Below are 20,517 nucleotides of genomic sequence, written 5' to 3' on the forward strand. Positions count from 1 at the left end.
GCCTTCCCCATTTTCCTGGATTTGGTATGAGAGAGATTGGGCACTGGTAATGATTCCCAGTGTTTGATACCTTGAACTAGTGGGAATTTAAAATTCTCAATTCCTGTCTTTTGAGGTCATTTAGTCCACTTCCTGATCTAGTCCAGTCATCTTGTTTTATGAATGAGGTAATACTGAACCAACATTCCAGGTTTCTTGTATGATGTAGTTTCCAGAACAACTCAATCATCCATGTCAGTCTCCTCTAGACTTACTGTAATTGTACAAAGCAGGAATTGTAGCCCCGGTGATCTCTATTCCCCCCAAATTCCTATAATTAATCATTCTGGTTCTGGATAACAACTATCAAGANGAACTAGTGGGAATTTAAAATTCTCAATTCCTGTCTTTTGAGGTCATTTAGTCCACTTCCTGATCTAGTCCAGTCATCTTGTTTTATGAATGAGGTAATACTGAACCAACATTCCAGGTTTCTTGTATGATGTAGTTTCCAGAACAACTCAATCATCCATGTCAGTCTCCTCTAGACTTACTGTAATTGTACAAAGCAGGGATTGTAGCCCCGGTGATCTCTATTCCCCCTAAATTCCTATAATTAATCATTCTGGTTCTGGATAACAACTATCAAGACCACTGCCTGTCCCATTGTTGGGTAGCTCTGTTACAAAGTTCTTAGATATATCCCCTCCCCATAACTTTCACTCTGTTCTCTTTGCTTGGTCTTAGTTCTATGTTCTGGAGCCACATAGAGTAATCCTATTTTTTTCCATAGACATTCCTTTAGGTATTTTAGGGCAGTTATTATATCCCTTTGCCAGGCTGACAGTAGAATTATAGAAATTTAAATACACAAGATGCCTTAAAGATCATCTAGTAACTTTTTAAAAAGTATTACAATCCCTTTATTCAAATACAATATTATGTATAGTGATTAAGAGAGTAGGCTTAGACTCTGGCTTGGGTTTTAATCCTTACCCTTATTAGTTGGGCAAGTTGACTCATCTCTTTAAATCTTACTTTTTCCATCTGTGAAATGAAAATAATAACAGTTCTTATGACGTAGATTGTTGTGAAGAATAATTGGAATAATCTGTGTAAAGGGCTTAGTGCTTGGCAAACAGTGTGTTAGCTCTTTTTATCATTATGCCAAAGCCCCACCCCTAAACCAGGTACGAGCAGAGCTGATTTGGTTGAAGCATGGATGGGAGAACCAGAGCCACATTCTGTTGGCTTATTCCCTGTGGTTGCCTTGATGTATGTGTGTGGAACCTCTAGGGATTTGCAAAACTCGGTTTGAAAACTCCTGATCTAGTCCAGTCATCTTGCTTTATGACTGAGGTAATACTGAACCAACATTCCAGGTTTCTTGTATGATGTAGTTTCCAGAACAATTCAATCATCCATGTCAGTCTCCTCTAGACTTACTATAGTTGGCCAATATCTCTCATTAAGTATCCTAGATGTGGTCTGCCTTGCACAGGGAACTATTAACATTTTTTGTTCTGACTTTACATACTTAGATTACATTAGCCCCATTGACAGCCACACACTACCACTCAATTTACATTCTTCCATAACACCTAAGACTTTATATTTATTCTAATAATAAACTACGGTATGTCTCTCTGTATTGTACTTGTATATTAGTTACCATGTGTTTTTTTTTAACCTGGTTCACAACAACACTTGATGGATGAGGAACTTGATGCTTAGAGAGTGAAAGTGACTTGCCTAGAGTCAAATAGCTGATGTAACTTGTTCTGGACAGAACACCTACATTTCTTAATGTAGATGCTGTATTTTCTACTTATACAGCCTTAGCTTCTTTGACAGTTTTTCATTTGTTTATCCAGCAGTTAACTTACAGCAAACCTCAAAGAAATATTATTCTTTCCTTAGGTGAGATATGCTGATTCATGCATTTGTTAAACTCTTTTTTAACCTGAATATCTACTATATATAGTCTGAATACTACCTTGAAAATAGTGGGTGGGAGCACAGGACAATAGCAAGAGAATCAGTAAGGAGGCACTCACAGTAGTTCAGGCAAGATATGAAAATGAAGATAATGTAGAGGTCATGAAAAGTCGTCAGCTTTTGGAGTATTTTGAAAGCAGAGCCAATAGGATTTGCTAATGAACTTGATATGGGGTTATAAGAGAATGGAGTCAAGAATATATCAAAAGATATTTTTGTTTGTGTGACTGGAAAAATGGAATTTTCATTAGTTGAGTTGGAGGAAAACCTGGGGTAAAAACTTTAGAAAAGGACCAGAAATTTGTGTTTCATACACAGATGTAAAATTGCAGCTGTAACAAGCGCTAGGGAGCCAATAAAGAATTTCAAGTAGAGGTTTGACATATCAGGCTTAGCTTTTTAAAATATCATTCTCTTGATCATGTATAGACATAGAAGCTTAGTCTGAGGCTGTGCAGGCAGAGTTCCTAACCACTGCTTTGTGACCTTCAGCATCTGATAATATCCTTCTGAGCCTCAGTTTTCCAGCCGTTCAAAGGGGTATAGCAAATCTTACCCTGTCAGTCTCAAAAGATTGCTTCATGGACTGAGATGAAAGATGAGAAAACACACTGAAAAGTTACTACTGAGGTGGTTCTAATACACGTATCACATACATCCAAGGGCATTGTTAGGTAGAGGGATTCAAGACTGGCAGCCATATATGACGTTTCTGTCCTTTCCAAAATGCCCTTCTTTCCTCTGATGAACACTTGGCCTCTTTTCTCAAACTTGGCTCACAATCCATTGTTTCTAAGAAGTAGTTTATGATTGACCACACTGATGTTATTTCTTTTTACATTCCTTTGGTGATTTCCTACTCCTGCATTTTCTTGTTCCTGATCACTGTCTCCCAAGATTGCCTTTAGGTGGTGGGTGGCTTAGATACCACTAATTAAAGATTTTGAGCTTATGGCAGTAAGGACTAGCCTTTCATTCCCTTCCTTTTCTGATTTAGCAAGCAGTTGGCACTGATTGTTGGGAGGCTGCTTTGGCAAAGATCATCCATTTCAGTTCCTCCATAGCTTGGGATTTTAGTAGGTGAAAAGTTTTGAGGTAGAGGAAGGGCCTTGAGTCTAGGTGCCTGTCTGGATTTTTAACCTACAGAAGAAAACTTAACCTAATGATTTAGGACACTTTATATGAGCCCTCCCTAGTATATTATCAATCTTTAACATCTTGAAACATTTCTTAAATTTATGGAAAAGTTACAAGTACAGCTCTTTCTCAGTTACCGGAGCCTGTGATTAGGTGCAGATGGGATAGTGGTGTCAACACACAGGTGGCCTAGAGCTGGGTTTGTGGCAAAACCTAAGTGACCCCTCCCCCTCACAGAGACCCTGCAAATCCCGCCTGGACCAAGAGCTGCAGCTGATTGTCAAATATGGAACAAATGTGAGGTGTAGAGGATCAACATTACTCTGGCCAATATCATAAGGCTGCCTGGGAGCTGCTGGTGCATGTCTTCATTTGAAGGCAACACACTGCTGCAGTGACTCATCTGCATCTGGGTACTGGACAAGGGCAAGATGAGCTGGATTATGTCTTGGTCCTATAGATAAGGATTTTTTTTGGAGAGGTCTTCAAACTTGACTTGGCCAAGTTTATTCATCATGCCTGAGTGCTGATCTGCAAGCTCAATATCAGTGCCTGTGAACAGGTAGTGAATATCCAGTTCTTCATTGTCCTGGATTCCCAGAAGCACATCTATGATGCTTCCCACCTACACTTTTCTTACAAGGAGGCCTCATGAAGAAGGGCCCTGGAAGGCCCCAATAATGCCAGGAAGGGCCCTGGCTCATGTGGCTCAGTGGACTGAGTGCCAACCTGCAAACCAAAAGGTTGCTGGTTCGATTCCCAGTCAGGGCACATGCCTGGGTTGTGGGCCAGGTCCCCAGTTAGGGGTACACAAGAGGCAACCACACATTGGTGTTTCTCTGGATCAGCACACACACACACAAAAGAAGAAGACAAGTTGCAAGTACACTAGAAATAACTTTTTCCTGAGAGTAAGATGCAGACCCCTGAATACTTTAGTGTGTATTTCCAACAGATTTTCTCCTATGTGGCCATAATACAACTATTAAAACCAGGAAATCAATATTGATACACCCCAACCTTCTAACCCTCATAATCCCTTGAAGTTTTTGCCAGTTGTCCCAATAATGCCCCCTATAGTAAAAGAATCCAGTCAAATCACACATGACATGTAGTTATCATACCTTTTTAGTCTTCTTCAATCTAGAATATTCCCTTACTCTTTTTTATTATGTTTTATTGATTATGTCATTACAGTTATCCCATTTGCCCCCTTCATTCCCCTCCACCCTGCACACCCCCTCCCCTCAATATCCCCCCTTTAGTTCATGTCCATGTGTCACAGTTCTTTAGATTCTATATTTCCCATACTATTCTTGCCCTCCCTTAGTCTTTTTTATTGTATTTCCATTACCATTTATCCCCATTACACCTCCCCCCCACACACAATCACTGTACTGTTGTCCATGTCCATGAGTTCTTTTTCCTTTTTGCTCAGTCCCTCCACCCCCTAATCCTCCCCCTATAGCCGTCATCCTGCTCTCATCTATGAGTCTGTCTCTGTTTTGCTTGTTAGTTTGGTTTGTTCATTAGGTTCCATATATGAATGAATCATGTATTTCTCTTTCTCAGTCTCTTAATCTTAACTTGACTTTTATGGCCTTAACATTCTATCTTTTCAGTCTTACAATCAACAAAATACAGCATAAGTTCTAAACTGAATTGGTTACTCTTTTGTTTTATATTAATGATTGAGATTTAAAAAAATTAATCTTTATTGTATTTTTCCCCATTACCATTTAGTCCCCTAATACCCCCCTCCCCCAGCAATCACCACACTGTTGTCCATGTCCATGAGATTTTTAAAATTTGTCATGAATATTACATCTGGGACCCCCAAAGAGTTGCCAGTTAAAATTTTTATGAAAAAAAGAATATTTTGAAACTGTAAGTATCAATTTATATCATTAGTATTCAATTAAAAATAAAAATAATTTAATTATGTAAGAATAACCAGGCCCTGGCTGGTTTGGCTCAGTGGATTGAGTGCCAGCCTATGAACCAAAAGGTCACTGGTTCAATTCCCCATCAGGGCACATGTGTGGGTTGCAGGCCAGGACCCTGTTGGGGGCATGCAAGAGGCAGCTGATCAATGATGTATCTTTTGCACATTGATGTTTCTCTCCCTGTCTTTCTCCCTCCCTTCCCCTTTCTCTAAACATAAATAAATAAAATCTTTAAAAAATAGGAAATCCTGCAAAAAAAAAATAGCCAGCATGTAACAACACAAAGTATAGTCCTTTATGTCAAATAAATTAGCTTTATAAAAATACCCTCACTGCTAGATGAAAATATTATTTAGGATTGGCATTGGCTTGCAGACTGGTTTATGCTTTTCCACTTCTGAATCTAAACTAACATTGTTCCCTCTCCCTGAATTGGTTTGGTCCTTATCTGGGCCAGTCTAAATCCTGCTTATTCTTTTTTTTTTAAGATGTTGTTTATTTTACTTTTAAAATAATAAGCTGGGGTGTGTGCAAGAGACAACTGTTCAATGTTTCTCTCTCACATAGATCTTTTTCTCTTTCTCTCCCCCTTCTCTCTAAAAGAGACGTGTTTATTGACGTGTTTATCAATAAACACGTCTTCGGGTGAGGATTAAAAATAAATACATACATACATACATAAAATAGCCTGAAGGTATTCACCCTAGAGCACATAACACAGAATTGTTTTCCCAGGAAACTTTTCTATAACATTAACACCATATCATTTCCGAGTATGATTTTTGACTGAGGCTTGTTTTTGAAACCAGTTTGTTTCTTTTTGACTGTGTTTCAATCCATGCAAATTTATCCAAATGGGCAGTAACACAGGCCTCTTGTTGAACTTAGTTTCAGCTTCTGTTAAGGATTACTGTCCTTAACAGAAGGACAGTAATTTTAAGTAATTTAGACAGTAATTTAGCTATTTTAAGTCAGATAACCCAAATGTGATATCCCAAACTGACAGAACCTAATTTTGTTTGGCTAGGCATGCTCCATTGACAATCCATTAGCTTCTAGCAGGTTTTTGTTGTTAGATTTTTCTTCTTTTTTATTGTGTTAAAATACAAATAACAAGGCCCTGGCTGGTGTAGCTCAGTGGACTGAGCGTGGGCCTGCCAACCAAAGAATCATGGTTTGATTCCCAGTCAGGGCACATGCCTGGGTTGCAGGCCAGTTCCCAGCAGGGGACCCACAAGAGGCAACCATACATTGATATTTCTCCCCCTCTCTCCTTCCCTTCCCCTCTAAAGATAAATAAATAAAATCTTTATTTAAAATAAATAAATAAAATCTTTATAAGTATATTCACATTGTTGTGAAGCCATCACCACTATCTATCTCTAAGAAATCTACAAGATTTATTTTGATCTTGTAAATCTGAGACACAATACCTACTAAACAATAACTCCTTGTTCTCCTCTCCCACCCCAGCTCCAGGCAACTCCCACTCTTCTTGTCTCTATGACTTTGATTGCTCCAAGTATCTTAAATAATTGGAACTGTACAGTATTTGTCTTTTTTGTGACTGGCTTATTTTGCTTAGCCTGTATCCTCAAGGTTCACTTATATTGCAGAATGTTTCAGAATTTCTTTCTGTTTTAAGGCTGAGTAATATTCCATTGTATGTCTATACCATATTTTCCCTATCCACTCATTAGCTGATAAACACTAGGGTTGCTTGTATATTTTAGCTGTTGTGAATAATGTTGCTATGAACATGAGTGTACAAGTAGGTACTCAATATCTCTTTGAGACCCTACTTTCAGTTTTGGGGGGTATGTACCCAGAAGTGAGATTACTGGATCATGTGGAAATTCTATTTTTAATTTTTCAGGAGCCTCCATATTGTTTTCCACAGCAGCTGTACTGCTTTTACATTCCAAACAACATTGTGCAAGAATTCCAGTTTCTTTACATTCTCATCAACACTTGCTGTTTTCTGGTTTTTGTTTTTACAGTAATCATCCTAATGTTTGTGAGGTGGTATCACTTGATTTGAAATTCCCCAATGAGTAGTAATGTTGAGTATGTTTTCTTCTGCTTATTGGCCATTTCTGTATCTTCTTTGGGGAAATGTCTATTCAAGTTCTTTGCCCATTTTGAATTGGGTTGTTTTGGGTTTTGTTGTTGCTGAATTTTAGAAATTCTCCATATATTCTATATATTAGTCCCTAAGAAATATATAATTTTTAAATATCTTCTCCCATTCTGTGGATTGCATTTTCTGTGTGGGTTATGTCTTTTGATGTACAAAATTTTAAAATTTCCATTAAGTCCAATTTGTCTATTTTTTACTTTTATCATCTGTGTCTTTGACACCATATCCAAGAAAGCATTGCAAAATCCAATATTGTGAAACTTTTGCCCTGTGTTTTCCTTTAAGAGTTTTATTCTTTTAGGTTTTACATTTAGGTCCTTGTCCACTTTGAGTTAATTTTTGTATATGATCTTAGGTAAAGATCCAACCTAGAGATAGCCATGCTCTGTGGATAATCTACTAGCTTTCAGCAGCGAGTTTAAAAAATAATAATTTTATAGATATGTGCCAGGCTTTGTACTAGGTGCTTAGGATATAGCAATATACAAGGGAAATCTGGTCTTTGTCCTCATGGAGCTCACAGTCTGGTGGAAGCAAGATTTTTGCCTATCAGCCGAAATTTCATTTAGGAAGGAAATGTTGGGGATAACATGTTTTTTCTTATTTCAAGGAGTGTGGTCATGTCTCAAGGAACAAATGCATGAATAAGTGCTCCTAGCACTGTTGAGAACTGTGCAAGTAGACATTTGTGGGATTTCTTACCTTAGCTTTTGGGTCTTTCAGGAAGTTCTTAGGATATTGAAGAGATCGTGGTAGTTATGATCATGACCACAGGCTAAAGCTCAAAGTAGATGGCAGTCTCCTCTGCTTTTCGCAGTGCTCCTGGAGATTCTTAGGAGACAGCCTTCTCCCTGTTCATTTAAGTACACTCTAAACTGGCCTAGTGGAACAAACACTAACCTGAAAGTCAGAAACTTGGGACCTAGTTACAAATTTGTCCATAACCATGCTGTGTGGCCTTGGCAAGCTACTCCCTCTGATTTCTTGCATCTTTAAATTGGGCATAATTATACCTGCATTACCTGCTGTTAAGTAACTGTGAGGATCATATGTGGGAATATCACCTGAAGCAGTTCTATACTGTTCGTATGTAAGGAATTAGCAGGATTGTTATTTGACCTAAACAAACGCACATGAGGCAGGCACGTCGGGTTTCATTACTTTTATTTGGTCTCTACTTCAGCTAAGTTTATTCTTTGTCTTTTTTTAACCCATATAAGTAAAACTTCTTTTCTCTGACACTGACTTTTAGGGGCCCATTTTCCTGCTAATGAAAGGCAGAAATGAGAATCAAGGAGTCTGAGATACATTAGAGATTATCTGGTCTGACACCACCAACCTTCCTCCCTCCTCTTGACTCCCTCTTTTCATCTTATATTTTACAAAGAAGGAAACTGAAGCTCAGAGAGAAATGGAAATTTGTGCAAATTCACACATTGAATTAGGGATCAAAAGTAAGTCTAGGTCTAGTGACTCTAAATAATTACCTGAGGATCTTCTTAATAATCCAGATTCTTGGACCTCACCCAACCTATTGAATCAGAATCTCCAAAGGATAAAACATTGGTCTTGTATTTTTGTAACCTCCTCACGTGCTTCTGATGTGGTGGGCAGTGATGTGGTGATAGGGTAGCTTTGAAAATTATTTAGACCAGTGGTCTTAAACTTAAAAAAATTGTATACCTAAAAGAAAAATTATGTAACTCTTCACACATTTTAAAGTTTATACTTAAACATTTTATTATAAGATTAAATCATGGCAATGTGCAATGGGTTTTATATTATATAAATGTACATATTTTGCATATATTTTTCAAAACCTTGGAATTGACCCCGGCTGGCTCAGTTGCTTGGGCATCACCCACAAACCAAAAGGTCACCAGTTGGATCACCGGTTGCACATGCCTGGGTTGCAGGTTCGGTCCCTGGTTGGGGCCCATGCAAGAGGCTACCAATCTGTGTTTCTCTGTCACATCAGTGATTCTCTCCCTGTCTTTCTCCCTCCCTTCCCTTCTCTCTAGAATCAATAAAAGAAGAAAATCCTTGGGACTGCAAATCTAGCTCATATAATTTATAGAAAATGTCCACCATATAACCTACCACATTTTTTGGACTATAAGACGTACCTTTTCTTTCTTTTTTTTTTTCCTATAGAGAGAAAAAAGAATTTTATTATTCCTCACCAAATTTGGGAGGAATAATGGTTGTTAATGCTGCTGTTGAGTTCTGTTTACATTTACACTGGTGAAATATTATGTTATTTATGTCATTAAATATTTTACCACATTTTTTGCTTCAAAATTTTTTTCCTATTTTCCTCCTCTAAACCTAAGTGTGTCTTATGGTCTGAAAATATGGTAATTTGCACAGCCAGTTCTTACTGTCAATATAATCAACCAATGAGATTTACTTCTGTTAGAAAATACCTGACTTCTTTTTCTTTTTTTTAGGTTTTATTTATTTATTCTCAGGGAGAGAGGAAGGGAGGGAGAAAGAGAGGGAAAGAAACATTGATGTACAAGAGATATACCAATCAGTTGCCTCTTGCACACCCCCAACTGGGGACCTGGCCCCGAGGCCAAGCGTATACCCTGACTGGGAATCAAACTGGCGACTTTCAGGCTCACAGGCCAGCACTCAATCCATTGAGTCACACCAGCCAGGGCTTCTTATTAAATTAAAATAAATATGTTAATATATGACCCCATGAATACTATTATATTTAACTTCTGAATTATAATTCTAATAAGGCAAATAATGTTGTCATGAGTTTGTCACCTGAATGGAGATGTTACGCCTTTTAATACTGATTTCTTACAGAAGCTCTATGATTTACTTTCTTGGGGATCTCCTTGTGAAGTTGTACATTCTCAAACTGTCCCTTTGTCTGGCACTCTGCATAAGAGAGAGATGGCATTTTTCTAAATAAAGTGGGAGAAGAGTATTTGTCAAAGAGAAGTGGGAAAGGAGACCCAGTTCAGACATAGCAATGTTAGGAAAGATTGCATATGGAAATTCAGAATCTGGACATTTGTTCTCTTAAAACGTTTTCTGTTCATGTACCCACAGGAATGGAATACCCTAGCTTGAAAACATAGTGATTTAAACTATGCCATCTACCCAAATAACAAAGAGACATTGTAATGAGTATTTGTGAGTGGGTCTGTTATACCTGAGAGACCTGATGTTCATGGAAAATGGTGCCCCTGGTTGTTGTTCCCACTTTCTTTTTCTGCTCCAGGCATATTCCTGTTTTAGGAAGCATTCCAAATGCTATGATAGTAGAGGATCTGAGAGGGCTGCCTTCATTCACTTGTTTGGGGTTTGGCTAACAAGGGGCATATGATAGTAGGAGCGAATGTGTTGATTTCCTTTCTGTAACAGGCATGAATGCAGTAGGAAAGGGGTTACCTTCTGTATTGGCCCCGGTCTGCCTTCTCAACAGAGAATAGGTACAGAATCCAACTGGCACTAAAGCTACGTTGGCCAAGGGTAACAGGCACAAAGTCCTTGGATCAAGGCCTGAAAATAGCTGGCAGGCGGGCAGGGTACAATAATAGCCCACATTGCAAAGCAGGAGTCCCATAGCCTGAACCGAATATCCCAGGGCTTCTTCTAGTCTCTCCCATGGCATAAAGTCCAGAACTAAGCCCATTGTTGGGGCTCAAGAAACACTTGATACATCTTCAAATCCCATTCCACAAGTTTTACGTTCTTTCCTTCTCTGTGTCTACCATTTCCTCCTGCTGTTCTTACATCTATTTTCTTTGTATGTTCAATAATCCCTCCTTTCCTTGTTAGGTTTAAAGATTTTATTTATTTATTTAATTTTAGAGCTAGGGGAAGGAAGGGAGAAAGAGAGGGAGAGAAACATCGATGTGTGAGAGAAACATTGATCAGTTGCCTTCTGCATGCTCCCAACTGGGTACCTGACCAGCAACCCAGGCATGTGGCCCAACTGGGAATCAAACTGGCAACCATTCATTTTGAGAGACAATGCCAAACCCACTGAGCCACTTCAGGCAGGGCTCTCCTTTTCTTCTATGTTTCCTTATTCTGATTAGCCTGGATCTGGCTGATCATATGAGCAGAGAAGTTTGTTCATTTATTCATTTTTTTTATCCATTAATTTCATTAAGTACTGGGTATGTGTCAAACTTTGTACTCGGCACTGAAAGGGAAACACGTAAAAAAGATATCCTGTCTACATCTAAGGAACTCACAATCCAGTAAGGGAAACAGATGCATACATATGACTGAAATGCTAAAAATAAAATAGGTAAGTGCCAAGTATTTAGGCAAATAGGGAGAGGCAGTATGAATGAATGAATGAATGAATAGTATGAATGACTGAATAAATGAATGAATAGGTAGTGCTAAGGGACAGTCTTTCTGGAAAGGAAGACTTGTAAAGATGTCTGTTTTATTCCCAAGTTAATCTGTATGTTTATTGCAATTCCAATAAAAAATCACATGTCTTTAACCTTGAGATATAATTCATACATTACAATTACCCATTTAAAGTGCACAATTCAGCCCTGACTGGTGTAGCTCAGTGGATTGAGCGGGGGCCTGTGAACCACACGATCGCGGTTTGATTCCCAGTCAGGGCACATGCCTGGGTTGCAGGCCAACTCCCAGCAGGGCATGCACAAAAAAAAGGCAACCATACATTGATATTTCTCTCCTTCTCTCCTTCCCTTCCCCTCTAAAGATAAATAAATAAAATATTTAAAAAATAAAAAATAAAAATAAAGTGCACAATTCAGCCCTGGTTGGTGTAGCTCAGTAGACTGAGTGCCAGCCTGTGAATCAAAGGGTTGCTGGTTTGATTCCCAGTCAGGATTGCAGGCCAGTTGATATATCTCTCACACACACATGTTTCTCTCTCTCTTTCTCCCTCCTTTCCCCTCTCTCTGTGAGTAAATAAGTAAATGAAATCTTTAAAAAATAATAAAAGGGCTATGACTATTTGGTATATTAAGAGTTGTATAACCAATCAATTTTAGAACAGTTTCACCACCCCAAAAAGAATCCTCACAGTCATCAGCAGACACTCTTCCTTTTTCTCCAACTTTCTCCACTTCAGCCCTAGGCAACCACTAATCTACCTTCTGTCTCTATAACTTTGACTATTTTGGACATTCCATGTAGGTGGAATCATATAATATGTGGCCTTTTGTGACTAGCTTCTTCACTTAGCATAATCTTTTCAAGGTTTATCCATGTTGTATCATGTATAGTACTTCATTCCTTCTTAAGTTGAATATTAATATATTGTATGAATATACTACATTTTATTTATCCATTTTTCAATTGATAGACAGTTGGGTGTTTTCATTCTTTTATATCATGAGTAATTCTGTTGTGAACAGTCGTTTATAAATTTTTGTATGGATGTATGTTTCCAATTTTGTTGAGTGACTACAACTACACTAAAATCCATCCTTGGTGGGCTTTAACCTCAAAGTTTTCAGGACTCCTACATTTTTATTTTCTTTCTTATGCCAATACTGGCTTTGGAATCAACATCCCCCTTTTGAGGGCCAGGTCATTTAGGAGAAGAGTGCCTCTAATTGAAGACATATAGATTCTAGACATATAGATTCTATAACTAGCTATTTTTAATCTTTAAAATAATTATCCCTGGCTGGTGTGGCTCATTTGTTTGGAGTGTCATCCGATAGACTGAAAGGTTGCAGGTTCAATCCCGGTTGGGGTGCATACAAGAAGGCAACCAATTAATGCTTCTCGCACTTTGATGTTTCTCCCTCTCACTCCCCCTGCTCTTCTCTCTCTAAAATAAAATAAATGGAAATAAAAATAATTTTTTAAAGATAAATATATAGATTAATTAAAAATAAAGCAATGACAAAATGTCCTTGGGTGAAAAGTAAACAAATTTAGATAACTAAAATGAAATAAAATTTTAAATGGAGTTCCTCTGCTACATTTTACATTTCAAGTGTTCAATAGCTACATGTGGCTTTATAACAATGCTGCTCCTAATGTGCTAAGTAACCTCCAGTCCCTCACTTCTCTTCTGTGCATATAGGTTGCTCGTCTGTAAATAAGGATGGTGGACATCAAAAGCCCCATCTTCCTCTGCCACTCTAAGTGATTTGTGATTCAGCCTTTGGGCTGTGCCTCCTCCCACCTCTTCTCCCTCTCCCTCCTCTCTTGGCTAGGGCAGGAGTACCCAGAGGGAACATTACGCTGCTAATTGTTCAAGTTATGTTGTTCCTACTCCCTGCACCCTTGGTGAAAGGGAAAATGACTTGAGGGTGTACTTACATTTGAGTGCCTCACATTTGTGCAGTGCTTTATGGATCATAGAACACATTATTTCACATTATTTCCTGATTTTACAGAATCAAAGAATCTCTAAATTGGAAAGGCCTAAAGATCATCTTGAACTTCAGTGAACATGAATTACATGGGTTGCTTATGTAACCCATGTAAAACTGAAGTTCCAAGGACTCCACTCCCTGGAAAATAATCTAGTAGCTGTCAGGGTTCCCCAGGCCCAACCTGCACAATCCTGTGTTGCAACTACATGGGCCTGGACATGGGCCTGGATCTTGAAACTTGTGTTAGTAATACTGTCTGACCACAACTTGATATGCACTCGTCTTGCTTGGTCCAAACCATGTCGTGAAGTCTGCTCTTTAGTATCCCTGCAGATCCCAAATTCTGCGTGATATCTCTAGAGTTACGGAGCTTCTGAAGGACTGTCTTCCATCATGGGGCAGCTCTGAACGTTAGAAAGGCTTTTCTTACTTGATCTACCTCTTACATTTATAGTTATATAACACAAGTTTTTTTCTCTCTCCCATAATAATCCTTCAGGTTCTTTCGCTTAGGAAATGTTTATTGAGCACCTACTATATACAAGGTCTCAAGGCTCCAGGTATTATTCAGCAGTAAACAAGACCAACTTGGTCTCTGCCTTCAGAAAACTTACCATCTAGTATGGGAGACAGCCAAAAAAAGTAAATAAATGAATAATAAAAATTATGGCTTGGGAAAAATGCTATGAAAAAATCACAACAGAATGTTGTGATGAATAAGAGTGTTGTGATGAAGGGCTATGCTACTTAGGGTGGCTGGGGGAAGCCTCCCTAGGGGAGTGACATTTAAACCGATACATGAAATATGAGATAGAGCAAACCACTCAAAGAGTTGGGGAAAGCTGGTAAAAAGCACATGGCATGTTTTATTAGTCAGAAGGCTAATGTATTTGGAGCTCATTAAGCGAAATGAATGAGTTAGAGAGGATGCAAGGCCTAGTAAAAGTTTGGGGTTTTTTTGACATGCAATGGAAGCTACTAAAGGGTTTTAAGCAGGAGATGATGTAGTTTGGTTTAATTTTTAGTAGATAATTCTGGATTATATATGCGTATTAGAAGAGGGTAAGAGTAAAGTAGGAGACCAGTTTGGGCCACTGTTATCCAGGCAATAGTGGCTTGAACTAGCATGAGGGAACAGACATACAGATATTTGAGACTTATCATGTCTCTCAATATCCTCTCTTCTTCATGCCACACAGCTCAGTCCAGTGTTCCTCTCATAACAAGTTGACTTCTCTTCCTATCTGCATGTTTCTCCTCTGGAAGGCCCATCTCACCGGGTTAGATCCTGCCCTCTGAAGCATCTGTCAAGAACTAATTTTTCCCTGCATATTTTTTTCCTCTGCTCTTTCCTTCTATCCCATGCCTTACTTTTCTGTTAGTCTAGGGAACTAAAATCTCCAATCCAATGACAGTCTATTATGTAGAGAAGGGGAGCCCCAGTCTTCCCTGTCATTAGTCAATGATCACTTTTTCAGTGATTTCGCTATGAACCCTAAGTACTTATTGTGCCAACTGTGCTCAGAGGGGACAGAGGATAAGAAGACATGATGATCTCTTCCCTGGAAGAGGGTATAGTGGGAAAGATAAAGTCCTGGTAAATGTAATACAAGGTGGAACTGATGGATCACAAGGAAAGTGAGATAAAGAGCTTTGGGAGGAAGAAAGAACTTTCAGCTTTGTAGGGGGTGAGGAAAAAGAGAGAGTGGGGACTTCATGAAACATGTTCATTTGGATTACCTGAGACTTGAGGGAAGTGGGGACAAGGAGTGACTTGTATATGGGGTGTCCAAGGATGGCCTCACTGAGAAGCCAAGATTTGAGCAATAACTCAGATAGGGAATAAGCCACACGGCTATCTGGGGGAAGAATGCTCTAAGTAGAGGGCTAAAGTTCTGAGGTTAAGCGTGCTTGGTGTTTGTGCCAAACAGGAGGCCATGTGGCAGATTGAAGGGGAGAAGAAGAGAGAATAGGAGTATATGAGGACAGAGAGGTAATGAGGGTCTAGGTTATACAGGAACTAGTAGGCAATTGTGAGTACTACTGAAAATGGTATGGGAAGATGTTTGAGTAGAGGAGTGACATGATTGGCCTTATCTAATGGTGATTTTGGACTAGGATGGTAGAAGTATTCATGAAGAGATGTAGTCTATCTTAATTCTAAATATATTTTGAGTCAATAAGAGATTACAGTAAATTTGGAGACTGTAAGGATAAGACTGTAAGGGTAAGACAGTAGAGAAGGCCCTGGAGGAAGAAGTTGAGAAGACTGTATACCTTGGGCTGTCCCATACCATATAGTCTCCAGATAAAAGGGAAGTTACTGTATTTTTTGGCCCATAAGACGCACCCAAGTTTTAGAGGAGGAAAATAGGAAAAAAATTTTTGAAGCAAAAAATGTGGTAAAATATTTAATAACATAAATAACATAGTATTTCACCAATGTAAATGTAAGCAGAACTCAACAGCAACATTAACAACCATTATTCCTCCCAAATTTGGGGGGAGGTGCATCTTATAGTCTGAAAAATACCGTAGTTTGGTCTACCGCAAGGGCTCCCAATTGGTAGCCTGCCAGCCAAATCTCTTAATAGCTTTTAAAAAAGATTTTATTTATTTTTAGAGAGAGGAGAAGGGAGGGAGGGAGAGAGCGAGAGATACACATCAATGTGCTAGAGAAACACACTCACAACCAGGAACCTGGCCTACAGCCCAGGCATGTACCCTAACTGGGAATTGAACCAGCAACCTTTCAATTTGTTGTATAATGCCCATTCCCACTGAGCCACACCAGTCAGGGCTCTTATTAATAGTTTTGTTTGACCACAGTGTTTAAAACTTTAAAAAATTGGTTGTCAACACTTAAAAATTCAGAAATAGATTCCAGGCGTCTCTTAAAAACTAGGGGGGTGGGGGGAGGCAACATTGAGCCCTTATTCCCAGAGGGAAAAAGTTGACAGGAGCTAAGTTTACGTACGAGATGCCTCCTTCTTCAGTTTTCCAGTTCCTGCCTCTCCTTCTTCCCCCCCAAACATTTAACTGTCATCGTACATGCACTGCTATTTTCTTACAGAAAGTTTAAGAGGAAAATGAACTATTTCTTGCTACTATCAAAATTTTTCTGTTATATGGTCCACTTCACTCATTTACTTTCCCTGCCTGGACGTTGTTGATTTTTGAGTTTGCAACTCCCAGTGTGGAGGACAGAGGCCCGGACCCCAGTCCTAGTGCCTGTTCTGCCTGAGTCCACCATGTGACCTCAGGCACAAAAAATGGCCCCTTTGGATCTCCTTAGAGTTAGGAGACTAAATTGAATGTTATTTGAAAAATTCTAACACCCTGGAGGGCTTGTGAAGTTGCAGTAGGCCAGTACTCCCCGAACAGCAAGGGGGCCCAGCCTAGTATGTATGTCAGAGAAAGAAGACACTGGAAGGAATTGGTGCCTATATTAATAATGTATAACTTGAGCCCAGAGCCAGGGAGAGGAATGTACACTGTGGTATGTGTGTAACTAGAAGTGGGCTCAAATAAGCTGTTCTTGTCTAGGTTGGTGCTTATCTGTTCCTGTGTACTCTACGTTCCAGGCTCTATTTTAGGTGTGAGCGATGTAGCAATGAACAAGATAGACAAGGTCTCTATTATCATGGAGCTTATATTCCAGTGAAAGACACAGAGCTTATATTCCAGTGAAAGACCAGATAATATACAAGTAAATAAAACACATAAGATAATTCCAAATAATGAAGAAAGCGAAACAGAAAGATTTGATAGTTTCTGGAGGGGCAAGCTGTGCACATAGGCAGGTACATAAATGTGGTGTATGTACTCACAGAGGGGCCTGTGTTTGAGCCCTGGGTCCACACATTTATGCTTATTTGTGCCTATATGTGTATTGGGTTGGCCAAAAAGTTCTTTTGGTTTTGTCTCATGAGATGGCTCTAGTAGTGCTTATTTGTCTTCAACTTCATTTGAAACAGTTTTGTTAGATTGTATTGTGACAGCTGTCATATTAGTGTGCATAAAAAACCCAAATTGGTGAATTTTTATGTAGTTATTTTAATAGTAAAGATAGAAGAAAATATGCAATATTTTGGCATATTATGTTTTATCATCCAAGAAAGGTAAAAACACAACTAAAATACAAAAAAAAAGAGTTGTGCAGTGACAGAGAATGTACTGTGACTGATTTAATGTGTCAAAATTGGTTTGTGAATTTTTTTGCTGGAAATTTCTTGTTGGACAATGCTTCGTGGCTGTGTAGACCAGTTGAAGTTGATAAGGAGCAAATGGAGACGTTGAGAACAATCAATGTATACCACACAGGAGCTAGCTGATATACTCAAAATATCCATATCAATGAAATTATTTGTGAAAATGAAAAATGGGTCTTTTATTTTACAGAAAAAACTAATTGGACTTTTTGGCAAACCCAATACATGGGCAGTATTTGATTATTTATTTATTTATTTATTTGGAGGTTTTATTTATTTATTTTTAGAGAGAGGGGAAGAGAGGGAAAAAGAGAGGGAGAGAAACATCCACGTGTGAGAGAAATGTCAGTTGGTTGCCTCTTGCATGCCCCCAATGGGGAACCTAGACTGCAACCCAGTCATGTGCCCTGACAGGGAATCAAACCAGCAACCTCTTGGTTCACAGGCCTGCGCTCAATCCACTGAGCCACATCAGCCGTGGGCAGCTTTTATACCTGGAGTATTTTTATATTATATGTGATATTATACATGTCAGTTTATACAGGCGAGCTGACATATGGTATGCATGTGGAAATGTGTGCATGGATACATGGTATATGTCTGCATTTAGCCATAACTGGAGATGTTCTAAAGTTCCTATGGCATTCGTCAGTGGGTCAGTTAAGGAAATGGCGTTTTTGCCTCTGGCATTCAGGGCCATTTGCCAGCTTCCTCTCTCCCTGTTGCTTCTCACTTTAGAAAGCTCTCTCTGCTTGGCTCCTCTCCACCCTAGAGGAGCTAAGCCAAGTAGAGGATAGTAACTGACTCATCAAGCTAGGAGGTGGGAAGAGGCTGGTAATCCAAAGGCCTGGCTTCTCTGCTAGCCTATGTCCTTGACAGTATGAGGGGGAAGAGCCTGGACTTGAAATCAGAAGACCCGAGGATCTATTCTTGGCTCTACCACTTAATTATTGTGTGACCTTGGCCAAGCTATGACACCTCTCTGGGTTTCAGTTACCGCCTTCATAAGTACTCTGGGTAGTATAGTCTTTAGGGAGGGCTACGTGGTGCTGGTGCATTCTGAGCAGGGGCAATGGCATGATCAAAGGTGTGGAGGTAGGCCTTTGTGTGTAAAGGAAGCCAGGAGAAACCCACTTAGAATAAAATTCAAACTTCTTACCGTTGCCTGGAAGGCCATATGTGATCTGGCTGCTTTTTGCCTCTTATTCTACCCTCCTTGTTCACTATGCTTCAGCTAAACTGCCTTCCTTTCTGTTCTTTGAATAGTCCAAGCTCTTTACCACCTCAGTACCTTTCCAGATTTCAATGTTCTCTCTGCCAGGATACTCTCTCCAAGAATGCATATAGTTGCTTACTTCACATTACTCAGGTCTTAGCTCAGATATCACCTCCCTGTTTATCAATATTTAAAATGCACATATCCTTTGATCCAATAATTTTACTTCTAGTAAATCATCCTACAGATGTATTTGAAAGTGAGTACAATGACAACTGAATAAAGATATTCATTGAGCATTTATTTGTTAAATAAATCATAGTACATACAAATGGTAGAATATTATGAGGATGACAAAGAAAATGAAACAGCACAGTAAAGCTTGATGGAGAATGATATCAATGTATATTGTTAAGTTTTTAAAAAGCAAGGTGATTGAGCTCTATACTTAAGACTTGCGCAGTTTATTGGATGTATATTGTACTCAAGAAAAGATAAGACACAGAATAGTGTGTTCTGTATGCCATCATTGTATAGAAAATAATGAGAATATATACACATAAATGCATGCATGTTTATGCTTGTAAAAAGCATATATTTATGCTTGTCTGATATATTTGGCCATTAGTTATAGCAGTCCTTTCCCATATCTACCCGCCCTCTGCTTGGCTGGCATCTGTGAGGTGCTTATTTTTCTTTTGAACATCATTAAAATTCAATTTTTTAAATTCAATTTTCAGATTCAGTTTTTAGATTTCCATCTTCAGTAATATCCCAAGGACCTCATGAAAGATGCTGAAATTGTAGCCTTCTTCCAAAGTAATCATCTTGGTCACATCACACTAATTCAATTTCCCTATCTATTCCTTCCTTCCTATAAGGAGTGGCCTTATCTCCATACTGACTATTTCTGGAAAGTTATACAACATAGGGTAACAGTGGTTGCCAGTAGGCAGGACGACTGGTGTATGGGAAGGGAACTTCTCATCACATATCTTTTTATGAAGTACCATTTACATATATTATTCAAAAAATAAAATTGAAAAATTAAAACCACTGAGAGGGAATATTTTTATAGTTAAATCTTCACATATAATCATGAAAGTTCCTTAAGGTATCTTTTTAAAATGTATTTCTCAAGTAATATTTATCATAATCTGAAATGTCTTGGTTGTATTTGTTACTTGGATATTTCTTGCACAATCACAGGAATATAAACTTCATGTTGTCAGGAATCCTGCTTATCTTATCCATCAGTGCCTTATTTCTGTATGTGTATGCAGTACATAATAGTCACTGAACAAGCAAATGAACAGATGTAAGAATGATCAAAGAAAGCCAGGCAGGGGCCTAGGGAGGAGTGGGAGGCAAGGGTGAGCAGGACAGAAACCAGCTGGTAGAGGCTGGTCCTTCTCAAACTTTAAACTGATGTCAGAATCATGTGTGAGTCTTTATACTAGCTTATAATAAAGAAGTAGATTCTTGGACCCTGTGAATCTGACTCAGTAGATCTGAAGGGGCTCAGGAATCTACATTTTAA

The 20,517-nt window shown here is 38.8% G+C and overlaps 1 protein-coding gene across 1 annotated transcript in view; it reads left to right on the top strand.

Moving 5' to 3' along the window:
• The window catches only part of ACSS2 (acyl-CoA synthetase short chain family member 2), a 58,035-nt gene that overhangs the window by 19,568 nt on the left and 17,950 nt on the right, over nt 1-20,517 (top strand). The window lies entirely within an intron of this gene.

The sequence above is a fragment of the Sturnira hondurensis genome, unplaced genomic scaffold (genome assembly GCF_014824575.4).
Source record: "Sturnira hondurensis isolate 20B ecotype Veracruz unplaced genomic scaffold, ASM1482457v3 Scaffold0004136, whole genome shotgun sequence".
Lineage (NCBI taxonomy): Eukaryota > Metazoa > Chordata > Mammalia > Chiroptera > Phyllostomidae > Sturnira > Sturnira hondurensis.